The 14194-nt window shown below is 34.6% G+C and overlaps 1 pseudogene; it reads right to left on the bottom strand.

Moving 5' to 3' along the window:
* Positions 1-686: 686 nt before the first annotated feature.
* Positions 687-2791, bottom strand: LOC132301393 (glucan endo-1,3-beta-glucosidase-like; annotated as a pseudogene).
* Between the last annotated feature and the right edge of the window lie 11403 nt (positions 2792-14194).

Genomic DNA, 14194 nt, shown 5'->3' with positions numbered 1-14194 from the left:
GGGTAAAGTACAATCACACCCCCTGAGGTTTGGCAAAAAGACACTCAGAGGAAACTTACCTCTTTTTTGGACAAAGACACCCCCTGAAGTTTAAAAAATGGACAAAGACACCCCTTTATATGAAAATTTGACCAAATTACCCTTTGACTTTTTAGGAGACTTTTTTAACTTTACAATTTAATAAATTGGACCAATCTACCCTCATGAATAATTTATGCATAAAAAAAAAAGTTAAAAAAAAAAAATATTATATTATTCACTTTTTTTTTTTTTTTTGTTATTTACTTTATAAATGTCCCAACTTCTTAAAAATATAGACGTCTAAATTGATTTTTTGATTCAATACATATATTTCAAATAAATTATATTTTGTTATTTCTTCTTTTCTTTTTCTTTTTTATTTTAAAATTAAGATACTTAATTCTTTCATCTAAAAAAATTAAACCAATCTCTTTTCCTTCAAAATTAAAAATATGGTACCAATATAATTTTATATATCTTAAATTATATATTAAATATTATGCATTTCCCAATATAAAATAAAATAGGTACCAGTATAACTTTATGCATCTTAATTTTATGCATGTCTTTGTTTTTTTTTTTTTCCCCTTAGTTTTATTATTTTTTTTTCCCTTTGTTTTATTATTATTATTTTTCCTTTTTATGTTGGAAAATGCATAATATTTTATATATAATTTAAGATGCATAAAGTTATACTGGTATTTTATTTTTTATTTTTAAAGAAAAAAGATTGATTAATTTTTTTAGATTAAAGAATTAAGCATCTTAATTCAAAATTAATAAAGAAAAAGAAAAGAAGTAATAACAAAATATAATTTATTTGAAATATATGTATTGGATCAAAAAATCATTTTAAATGTCTATATTTTTAAGAAGTTGGGACATATATAAAGTAAATAACAAAAAACAAAAACAAAAAAAGTGAACAATATAAAGTTTTTTTTATTTTTGTTACTTTTTTTTTTATGCATAAATTGTTCATGAGGGTAGATTAGTCCAATTTATTAAATTATAAAATTAAAAAAGTCTCATAAACAGTCAAAGGGTAATTTGGTCAATTTTTTATGTAAAGGGGTGTCTTTGTCCATTTTTTAACCTTCAGATGGTATCTTTGTCCAAAAAAGAGGTAAGTTTTATCTGAGTGTCATTTTATCAAATCTCAAGGGGTGTGGTTATACTTTACCCAAAAATAAAATTGTCTTATTAAAAATTGCTTAATTTATTGGTATTTCATCTCCCTCTCAAAAGAGACACGAGAGTTAACTTATTAATTTCTATATAGTCCGTGTCTTCCCGAGGATATTTTGGGAGTCATTTGATAGGACAAAAAAAAATAAAAAGAAATTAATTTGAAAGAAATTATGTATTTAGGTTGCTTATTAGGACTGAAGAGGCCAAAATTTCTCTCCGCCAATGATGTCCCACCCCTTTGGTTCTCGTCAAACATGGCGAACAAATAAGTTTCTATAGCCTTCCCTGGCTTCTTCGGAGTCCCTCCCTTGACATGATTAATCAAATTTTTATAGTAAGTGCTTGCATTCTCCACAGTCGCTGCAGTACCACCCACAGACGGCCAGCCAGTCTCCGACACCACGATCTCCAAACTCCGTCCACCTACCTTCTCAACAGCAGAGTACATGGCATCCAAGAGTGCATCAAAATAGCTTCTGTATTCTAATGAACCGTCTGTTACAAAAACTCCTGATGCAGTAAATAAGGCATAAGAAAGCTCAACGCCTTGGATGACACCAACATAGGCAAAGTAAGTGTGTGTGTTGGCAAGTAATGGGGCACTATTGTTAACTAGGAAGCCGACGATTGGCTCCATGAATGACCTTGCGCTGTCTCCAAATGCGCCTTCTGATGGAGGGTACGAACTGTCCAAAAGCCCAACGTATGTTGTTGTTGAAATCTGTTGGAAAATAAATTTGATTTTAGTACGTAGTCTTTTCAAGTTTTTCAAAAATCAAAATACCGGATGCATGCGCATTTAGGTGTTAGTGGTATTTAATTGTCTTGGTATAATATGTAACAATCATATAGTCTAACCATTTTTATAAGTTTATCAAGTGAAAATAGTATAATTGGTATAATCAAGGAAATAATCTGGCTAAGATTACATTCATCTGATCCAACTTTTTTCTAAATCCCAATAGAAAGAGTCCCTTTCCCAAACCTCGCAATAGAGAGTCTTGTGCACTAATCTGATTACCATTCATCAAGTGGAAATAGTATAAGAGAAATAAAAATATTTTTCAAATGTTCTTCTCTCTCCACAAGAATTCAATTCGGACTCTCTATTATTACTCCTCCTAAAAATATTAATTTGTGTGTGTCAAATATATTTATTTTTAACGACAAAGTAGTATGAGAGCAAAGCTAACAAATCCGGCCGCTATAATTGCAGTACGCATATTTCGCATTGCGGGGAGAACAAACTGAGCTGTATCAGTGTTGGGATCTACTTCATTTCCCACAGAAATGTATCGGAACTTGACATCGGGTGAGTAAGCTTTTATATTCGTTTGTACCCATTGAGTTGCAGCTGACGCATCGGATGCGCTTGAAGATCCGATTTCAGAACCCCGAGGATGAGTTCTATATTGGATCCTTTGAGTGCCTGCAGGGTTGCTTGGTCTGGACGATAGATTAGCATCCTCCCAATGCCATTGGATTTGTATAAGTCTACAGTTTCCTGCGCGGATGGTAAATTGTTGCCAAGTTGTCCATTGCACACACCTATGGATTGTGCACCTGTATGTGGAGAATGTTAATAGGAAAAAACTAGACTAGTATTGCCAACAATGTATAAAGGACAATGTTTTTAAGAGGAGTTTAACCTACATTTTTAGTTGAAAATTTGTGATTGGTTGAATATGCAAAATATAAGAAAGTGGGATTCAAACCTCTTTATATTTCGCCAATAAAAAGTGATCGGCCAAAGATTTCAGTTGAAATCTTCGGTCTGTGTAGCACTACTCTTGCTTAAAAATATATATATATAAAACATAAAAATATAAAAGTGGTAGCTAGGGGGAAGTGAGAGATATCGAAGCTGCTTTGTCTATGGTAGGCAAAAGTAGCCCAATTAGTAGCAATATAGTAACCATAGAAAATTTGTTACCTAAATCATAGTACAAACTTTTCTCTTCACTCCTTATATTGGCAAGAGGCTGAGAATTTTAATGAAGAGCCAATGTTGGTTGCCACATTAGTCGGTCAATGCCATTGCCAGGTCAACTACGTTAATAGGCTGAAATCAATCTAAAATGGTCTAGGTACGTAGTTGGTCTCAATTTTGGTAGTTGACCTGTAAAGTGCATAGACACTAATTGAAGGTAGTCAAACCAAACGTGATATTTTTTAGTTCCGTGTCCAAATGTTTCAAAGCCATCTCTCAATCTGGCGTAATTTAAATCATGTCATTCTCTTGTTTGTGAGTAAAAAAATAAAAAATTCTCCAATTTGTGTCTTACATGTGTATATTTTTCCACTTGAAAAGTGGACTATTGCCTATCATATTAGTAAATGGTCTGACATGGACCCACTAGTAAACGAGAAGATATTGGACCCGGAACACCATGTCATTAGATTGTGCCGCCAATAAAAATATATTTTCATTCAATGAAATTGGTAATAAAAATTGTTCTTCTGTTGTAAATGAAATATGAGAACCAGTAGGGAGAGAGATTCAAGTATGAGAGCAAGAGAGAACAGTGAGAGAGAATTATTGATTTTTTAGCTCAAGATATCAAATCAAATATATATATATATATATATATATATGACATACTATTTCACCTGCTTTCAATTTTGGCGTCCACTATTTACATCAATTCCATGGCTACAAATCAATACACAAATATCATTCTATTACTTGCATCAGCAAACCAATCATATTCTAGCCAATCATCCAGCCAATCACTTTCACCTTATTTGTTGTATTAAATTGGTGGTGGAACCGCTCGTATATAACACTCCCTATTGAAATTTACCTCACATTAAAAATATGCCTCCATAAAATTTTATTAAGAAAAATCCAGTAAGATAAAAATTTAACAAAGAAAAAATAATACAATATTTTTGTATTACTGAAAATGGTATTGCATAGGTTAAAATTACCTCATTAAAACTTTATCAGAAAAATCAGTGGACAAAACTTGAGCAAAGGAAAAAGAGTACAATATGCTAATACGTTTTCAATTAAATACTTCCCCTTATTAGTGCCAAAAATCTTTAAGTTGTCGCATCCCAATGTTGTGTGCCAATTTTTTGAACATCGTAGTTGGCAGTGCCTTAGTGAACAGGTCTATTAAATTTTCACATGAACGTTTTTGCTGAATATAAATTTCACCATTCTTTTGGTGTTCATATGCGTAAAAGATTTTTGGTAAGATGTGTATGGTTTTATCACTTTTGATATAACCCTATTTCATCTGTGCAATGCATGCATCATTATCTTCATATAATTTTGTGGGATTTTTTGTTATTGATGAGAGGCCACATATTGTTCTAATGTGTTGGATTATGGATCGCAACCAAATGCATTCCCTACTTGCCTTATGAATTGCGAGTATCTTAGAATGATTTAAAGAAGGGGCAATCATTACATGCTTCATAGAGCGTCATGAGATAGCAGTGCCACCACAAGTAAACACATACCCTATTTGTGATCGAGCTTGATGTAGATCAGAGATAACCAACATCTCCATATCCAATTAACTGGGTCTTATTAATGGCCTCTGCCTCATCATAGGTTATAATTTGATCAATATTTTTTGTTGCTCTTTTTGTGGCCTCTTTAGGAGTGCTAACTTTAAATTGTGTTTTTCTCTTATGAGGAATCGTATATTTTGCACCAACTGGTTTACCATGCTTCTGGCGTGTCTTAGATACATTTGCTACATTACTGATAGATAATCCCCTAGGGATATCAATTCGAGTTGGAATATTTGCAGCTGGTATATGTGATTTTATCACTTTCTCTGTGTCAGTAAATGCATTCGATAATTGATTTGAAACATTTTGTAAATGAATAATCCTCTGGACTTCTTGTTCACACTAATTAGTACAAGGATCAAAATGAGATAATGTCAAAGCATTCCAAGTGATCACATTATGCCTTTCAAAAACTTTATTTTCTCCCCATAATGGTGGGAAAACAGTCTCATCAAACTGACAGTCGGCAAATCGTGTTTTAAATATATCACATGTCAAGGGTTTAAGATATCTAATCATAAAAGGAAAATCAAAACCAATATATATTCCAAGTCTACGTTAAGGACCCATTTTAGTGCGTTGTGGTGGTGCAATAGTGATAGAAATAAGAGAAAGAGCAATTATATATTGTATTGATATATTAAATATGAGATACACGGTGGTTTATATAGATAACGAGATGTGTGAAAAGCAAGAAGCATAAACCCTATATGGTAAACCTATACATGGTTAGAATATATTACACAATATAGTAATAATATATTCTACTATCCTAATTAATTACCAAATCAATTTAGGAGAATTGATATAAATACATTAGGAAATACAACTCATTCTTACACTCCCCCTCAAGTTGGAGCATAGATATCTATCATGCCCAACTTTCTAATTACGCCATGGAACGCCTTTCCTGAAACTGCCTTCGTGAGTATGTCAGCCAACTGATCTTCGGACCGAACAAATGAAAATTGTATAACTTTTCGATCAAGATTCTCTTTAATAAAATGACGATCAACTTCAACATGTTTTGTACGGTCATGTTGAACCGGATTATGTGTAATTTCAATGGTTGCCTTATTATCCCAATGTAGACTAATCGGTTTCTCATAATCAATTCCCGAATTTGTAATACATGTTTGACCCATAGCAATTTGCACACACTATGAGCCATACCTCGGAATTCAGCTTCCGCACTTGATCTACAAACCACCTTCTGCTTCTTGCTTCTCCAAGTGACAAGATTACCTTCTACAAAAGCAAAGTAACCTGATGTGGACCTCCTATCAGTCTGACTAGCTCCCTGCCAATCAGAATCTGTATATCCTTCAATTCCATGGACCCCATTCTTAAAGAATAGCAATCCTCTTCCGAGTGCACTCTTCAAATACTTCAAGATCCAATACACTACATTTATATGTTCTTCACTCAGTGCATGCATAAACTGGCTCACCACACTTACTGCATAGGCTATATCCGGCCTTGTGTGTGACAAATAGATTAGTCTCCCAACTAACCGTTGATAACATCCCTTGTCAGTTGGGACCTAATACACAGACTCTCCAACCTTGTGATTCATCTCTATAGGTGTCTCTACAAGTTTGCAGGCTAACATTCCAGTCTCAGTTAAAAGATCTAGCACATATTTCTGTTGTAATAGGGAAATTCCAGCCTTGGAACTTAAGACCTCAATTCCTAAGAAGTACTTAAGTTGACCGAGATCTTTCATTTCAAATTTTGCTGCCAGGTACTCTTGTAATGTTTTTCTCTCACTTGGATCATCTCCTGTCAAGATCATATCATCTACATATACAATCAATGTCGTTACCCTTCCCCTCTTTGTGTTTTATAAATAAAGTGTGATCCGAATTACTTTGCTTATAGCCAAATTCTTTCATTGTGGAAGAGAACCTTCCGAACCAAGCCTGGGTTGACTGCTTCAGACCATACAACACCTTCTTCAATTTACATACTTCAGTTCTACACGAGGATTTGCATTTAGCTCCAGAAGGTAACTCCATATAGACTTCTTCCTCTAAATCTTCATTGACGAAAGTATTCTTGACGTTGAATTGTTGCAAAGGCCAATCTCAATTTGCTACTATGGCTATAAGAATGCGGATGGTATTAATTTTGACAACCGGAGCAAAAAGTCTCTTGATAATCCACTCCATACTTCTTTGACCATCATATTGAGAAAATTAATAGAATCAAATATAATCAAGAATAATAATAAAGAAATAAAAATTATGATGAACCAAGAGGGGCAAGGGGTGAATCGGTTCTTCCTCTTTACTTTCAACACTTAGACTCTTCATAATCAAATATAACACCTCAACAACTCTAAACCATTCACAGATTTCTCAAAGTTTATGAAATCCTAATCTGTCACAAAAGTTTGATGAAATTTCACAGTCACAAAGACACGAGGTTTTTACAAGAAAAATCCCTCTCAATAGAGATAAAATAAAAAATAAAAACCTTGTGGGCTTCACTGTGATACCCCTTGATTCCGGAACACAAGTTGATAAAGTCCGCGCACAAAACCGAGTGATATCAAACAATTAAAATAATAAACGAACACAGAATACAAATAGATAAATAAAGAATAAATAAAAACTAAAATGAAAACTAAAATATTAACTAACTAATTAAATCCTCAATGAATAAAATCCATTAATTAATAAACTTCTCTGATACTAATTATATTCCAAAAATACAACTCGGAATCCATACCATGTGGACACCTAATAAAATCCTAACTGAAATAATAGCAACTACTAAGTCTGATAAATAAATGAATACTCTGAAGTAATGTCCTACATCAATGATATAGAAGAGTGAAGATGAATGATCTCTTATCTGCATGAACAACTCTAAGACTGGTATTGCTGAGGACCTAAAAAATAAATAGTTGATCAGAACCACAAATAATTTCCCTCTACCACGACCCGATCAGAGAACCGATAATCAATACATCCCTAGCCAAACTCATGCTATATCTACATAGTCGATACATACATATACACACTAAGACTCTCACTGGTAATAAGGCAGTCTCAACCGTGTAATGGGTATCTCTTGGAAAAATTGCACACGAGGTGGTCCAGAATCCCCCTTCTACCAGGATACACACATCTCTTATTTCAGTTATCCATCTAATCAGGCAAAAAAACCTTAATCCTAACCATAAATCCCGAAACCTCAAGCTCGTATCATGGCTCAAAAATATATATAACATCAATAAATAAGTGTCATATCTAACAATGGCACAAATAGAGTGCCATGACTTAATAGCCAGCCCGCCTACACATCAATACAATAATACCATATCTAACAATGGTCTAAAATATCAAGAAACTTAACTTATTAACCATCTCAATGATCACATCATAAACAAGAATAAATCTCATATATCGATCATAGCAACAGCACAATAATTATAATCCATTATAATTTCAATCAAGAACAATAGATACGATAGAAGCATGATTAATATCATAATAATTTTTTACTCATAACTAACTATGCAAAAACAAATAATTACAGCCATATATCATGCTAGTAATTCATGAGTAAATCAACAACAATGATTTAAATAATAAAATCAACAATTTAATTGTACAAATTAATTATTAAGAAAGATTAAATCATATTTATTTAAATAATTTAATTCTTTCCATCTAATATCAAAACATGAAGATCTATCGCCAAATATATATTTTAGACCTATATTACTATTCCCAATACTCATAAACATGTTCAGGATTAATTACACTTAAAACAGTCATTTAAAACAATTTTAGAGAAAACAGTCCCCAGAGCTCAAGCAAAACCTATCGATGCTCGAGTGCAGCCTTGTGCTCAAGCAAAAACCCCAGTGCTCGAGCACTGCACCTCGGATAGCCTTATGCTCGAGCACAACCCTTTGTGCTCGAGCATAAAGTCGCTAGAAAACTTTACAAATCCAATTTTTAAACTGTAAACACACGATTCGGGTCCTAAAACATGTTTTCTAAGTCCCATATGATCACCAATTATTTATACAACGAATATACATCAGATCTAACAATTTAAATCAAGTTTTATGCATTAAATCAAAGAATCTATCAAGATGAAGAATAAATATATATAAACACGAAATCCTTCAATTACAATTCATGCACAGCAATTAATTGATCCATTTAATTCTTTGATTTAATTCCTAAAGCCTAACATGTGATGGAGAGATCATAGATTCAAAGGGGAAGAGATAGAATAAGAACTTGCCTAATGATTTTCAGATTGAGAATCAACTATATGAATTATCGAGTCTTTTTCTCTAAATCCGGCAACCTCCTAGCTATTCCGGTCACCTTCTTCTTCCTATTTTCTTTCTCTCTCTCTCTCTCTCTCTTCTATGTCTCATTTGCAACTCACGTATATGTAAAACCCTCTTCTTCTTACTACTATATCTATATATACTAACACCCAAATTCTAACCTAAGACTAACTAGAAATAAAAATAAAATAATAATAATATTAACAATGATAAAATAATGATACAAATAATAATAATATTATATATTATTATTATTGTTATTGTTATTATTATTATAAACACACTAATAGGTTATATTCCTTACCCATTTAGGCTCCATGAGACCCATTTGGTTGGTCCAACACTACTATCCAAATCGATCATTTTAAATCAAATAAAATAAAATAAAATAAAATATTTAAACCTAACTGATAGGGAAAAATATAAACATATCCTACCCTCGATAAAATTGATTAGATTTCATTATCAAAGATAATGAAATCTGACGTGGTTCAACAGGTAAGAATAATCCTATTATAACTGGAGGAGGTCAAAAGGATTAAATCATATCCCTGACAAATCTGGCAACAAATCTCCTATAATTTCGCACAAGTGGAAGATAAGATCAACCATCGACATCGGCGGAACGATTTTGATTCCAATAGATAACCATAAATAGGGCACCAAGCCATTAAAGAAGGTACGACATAAAAACTATTATTAATCCCTGCCTTCTTTTTAGACCTCCGTGACTAATTTGATCATCGGAGAGCTCTTGACAGGCACCACACCGGTGCCATCAAGGTTCATCGATCTTCTCCTCTCTTTCTTGCAGGAAAACGGTATTGTATCGGACTACGCGAATTTCAGCCTCAACAGTTGGCGCCGTCTGTGGGAATGACGATTCCCTTGAATCGATTAATTACTCGTTGGGTATATACGTTTGCAGTCCGGTATGGTTACCGAAGGAACACCGTCGCAGGGATCTGGTCAAAGGGTAGAGTCGGGTGAAAACCTGGACGTCCCAAACGACCAGGCACGGCTTGCAGCGTTGGAACTGTAGGTTCAAACTCTGAGTCAGGGTATGAACCAGTTGATCCAGCAAAATGCAACGCTCTTGCAACACCTTGTTCCACCGGTTCAACAAAACTTTCCAGGACAAGATCTTTCACGTCCAAACGGAGGTAATAGGAATCTCGAAGAGAATGATAATCATCCCACCCAAAATGAGACTGAAGTGGAACAAAGCTAGGTGGGAACCCGACATAGAGAGGTGGTTCACCCATCGCTCCCACAGAGTTCCCGACCTCTTGAAAGCATAGCCTTCTGTCTTAAGGAAAAGACAAAGAAAGTTACCCATCTCTACTTATAGATCAAGGATCTCAAGGGGAAAATGGAAGATGTAATGCAGGCTATGAAAGGGAAAGGACCTGCCGCCGTAGATGACCTGGTACGAAGGACCAACCTGCCTTTCAGCCCTGCCGTTATGAAATGTCCACTACCTAGCAAGTTCAGGATGCCCTCGTTCGAAAGCTTCGATGGGACCAAAGATCCCCTCGATCACCTGGAAACTTTTCAAGCTCTTATGCATTTACACGCTGTGCCAGATGAAATCATGTGCCAAGCTTTTCCCACTACACTTAAGGGATTAGCGAGAGTTTGGTTCAACAAGTTGAAGCCAGGAACCATCAACACCTTCGAAGAATTGAGTAAGCAGTTTGTGAGCCACTTCATTACAAGTCAGAGGCATAGGAGGCAGGCTACCTACCTGTTTACCGTGGAGCAACAAAAGGAAGAGTCGATTTGGGAATACATCACCCGATTTAACGCAGAGATGTTGCAGGTAGAAGAGGTGGACGACAAGGTAGCTTTGACCGCTTTCATAGGAGGACTCCAAACCTCCAGATTCTTGTTCTCCTTGTCAAAAGAACCTCCCACCAGCATGATAGAGTTACTGGTCAGAGTGCAAAAACACATCAACGCTGAAGACACCATGAGTGCATGGAAGGAAGGAGAGGACAAGAAAAGGCCAACCCCTCTCGCCAGGGATGAAAATAATACCAAATATAAGAAATCGTTCTTCAGCCAGAACGACAGCACATATCATGAGAAGGACTCAGATGAGTATACCAACTAGAAATTGTCTCACAGCTGGAATTAGCCTTATCAAGTCATTCACAATAAAAGACTGGGGGCATCTTTGTTAATCATTTTAAATGGAGGGTAGCTCCATCACGTGTTATTTTGTTTTTAATAAGCCTTGAGGCAATGATAATCTTTAATAAAATTCCTTTTAGTTTATACGTGCAGTATCCCTGTACTATAAGGGATAGTAAATGAGTGTCCTGTATTACAAGGACCCAGGCTGAGTGAATCCCGTAATTCGTATCCCCGTACTATAAGGGATAGTAAATGAGTGTCCTGTATTACAAGGACCCGGGCTGAGTGAATCCCGTAATCCGTATTCCCGTACTATAAGGAAATAGTAAATGAGTGTCCTGTATTACAAGGACTCGGGCTAAATGAATCTCGTCATCCATATCCCTGGACTATAGGGGATAAGTATCATGTATTATCAGGACCCGGGCTGAATGAACCCGTAATCCATATCCCAGTAATATAAGGGATAATAAATGAATATCATGTACTACAAGTACCTGGGTTGGATGAATCCCGTAATTAATATCCCCTTACAATAAGGGATAGTAAATAAAAATCTCTTATTTAAGAGGTGAGTTGAGTAAAACTCGTAAAGTTTAATTCCCTGACGAGCTGAGTAAAGCTTGTAAAATTTAATTCCTTCATTAAAGGAGTGAAACTCATATAATTTATTCCCTTATTAAGGGAAGAGTACTGTTCCCTCGGGTGCAAAAAAAAAAAAAAAAAAAATTCCCTGAGTCACTATTCACATGAATAATACCAGCGGGGGTACTGTTCACAGGGTTTTTATTATAAAAATAAAAATTAAAAAAAAAGTTACTATTCATGAACAGTACCGCAGGGGTACTGTTCCATCAGGTGCAAAAAAAATTCCCTGAGTCACTATTCACATGAATAGTACCCGCGGGTACTGTTCACAGAGTTTTTAAAAATTTAAAAAAAAAAAGTTACTATTCATGAACAGTACCGCGGGGGTACTGTTCATGAACAGTCCCCGAGGGTACTGTTTCCTCGGGTGCAAAAAAAAATTCCCTAAGTCACTATTCACATGAATAGTACCCGCGGGTACTGTTCACAGGAGGGGTTAAAAAATAAAAAAAAATTATTTATTACATTCCCAAAACTAGACATGCAAGCTTGGGAATAGGGGGCAACTGATAGGGAAAAATATAAACCTACCCTACCCTCGATAAGATTGATTAGATTTCATTATCAAAGATAATGAAATCTGACGTGGTTCAACAGGTAAGAATAATCTTCTTATAACTGGAGGAGGTCAAAAGGATTAAATCATATTCCCGACAAATCTGGCAACAAATCTCCTATGATTTCACACAAGCGGAAAATAAGATCAACCATCGACATCGGCGAAACGATTTTGATTCCAATCGACAGCTATAAATAGGGCACAAAGCCATTAAAGAAGGTACGACGTAAAAACTATTATTAATCCCAGCCTTCTTTTTAGACCTCCATGACTAATTTGATCGTCGAAGAGCTCTTGGCAGGCACCACACCAGTGCCGTCAAGGTTCATCGATCTTCTCCTCTCTTCCTTGCAGGAAAACGGTATCGTATCGGACTGCGCGAATTTCAGCCTCAACACTAACAATTAATTACAAATGATTACACATAATTAAACAAGCAATTATACACACAATTAAATCAAATAATTCACATTAACTAATTTAAATCAATTAAGCACAAAAACACATAGCCACATAATCAAATAAAATGCAAATAAAATAAATAAATAATTATAAATAAATCATTTGAAAATTAGGGGTATTACATTCACCAAAAATCATCCACTAGTTGTATGCAAGTTGATACACACACACTGTCTCACACTTTGCGTACAGCCTAACTCACTTTTGTACACATAGCACTCCACATGTCCTACGCACCCTTGCTTAAACCAATACAACTCTCACAACTCTTCAAATACATGATTAAACATAGATATACATCTTACAATAGTTGTTACGAGATATTAAGGAGAATACATAACTACAAGATGAAAACAGTACAAAAGTACTTAAATAATTCTGCAATTTGAGGTATGAGAACTCAAAATGGAATGCAGCTTCACTACAGACACAAACTTGGTTCCCACAGCCTTATGTCTCAAAAATATACTTGCTGTGATGATAAGCATGATGAGTATATCAAGATATAACAATATTGATGCGACCAAGTGTGTGCACAAAATAATGCACAACACTTTGAGTTAGGAAATTAATGTCAAGTGGGCATTATACTTTAAATTTATAAACCGCTTAACACCTATAATATGTAGTATGAGTGAGAAATGATCGCCCCAAGAGATTATACGTGTTGGAATTTAATTTCGACTCTAATGTATTAATTGATTGCAAAAACGAGAGATTGGTTGATTAAACTAAGATGCAAGGAAATTAAAATGCAGTTAAAATAAACTAAATTGAGATAGGGATTTAAGAGATGAGAAGTGAGGCCTTGGGGTGTATTGGAATTGCCACCAAGCTTGCTCACCAAACCACACACTTTCAACTAATTTGGGGAAAACCTTCTTGTGAACAAAATGTGACTACCAATTGTAATATTAAGTATGGACCATCAAATTCAATAATGTATTGTCTACCTAACTAACAAATAAACTAAGTGTAGAACAACCCATCAATTCTAAGCATGACCCATCAAACTAGTCACAATTATAGCACACATAAATCTAGAGAATCATGGAATTTGCAATAATAAGTCATGAAATATCAAATCAAGTATAGATTGTCTACCTACCTACAAGCATAAATTAAATTATAGAACAACCCATCAAGTATAAGAATAATCCATCAAATTAATTGACAAACCCATCTAATAAAAATCATGTCTAACCATCACTAGATTCTCAATCAACCACACATAAACATGCAATTAAGATAGAAAAACTAGTGTAGAGATCAATTCCCAAATAATCACACATAAGACAACATGTAATCACATAGAGAATCAATAGAAA

Source organism: Cornus florida, unplaced genomic scaffold (genome assembly GCF_030987335.1).
Source record: "Cornus florida cultivar Cherokee Brave unplaced genomic scaffold, ASM3098733v1 CherokeeBrave_3.0.0_Hap2_Chr03, whole genome shotgun sequence".
NCBI lineage: Eukaryota > Viridiplantae > Streptophyta > Magnoliopsida > Cornales > Cornaceae > Cornus > Cornus florida.
The sequence above is the reverse complement of the archived record's forward strand: the minus strand, read 5'-3'. Positions and strand labels throughout refer to the sequence as shown.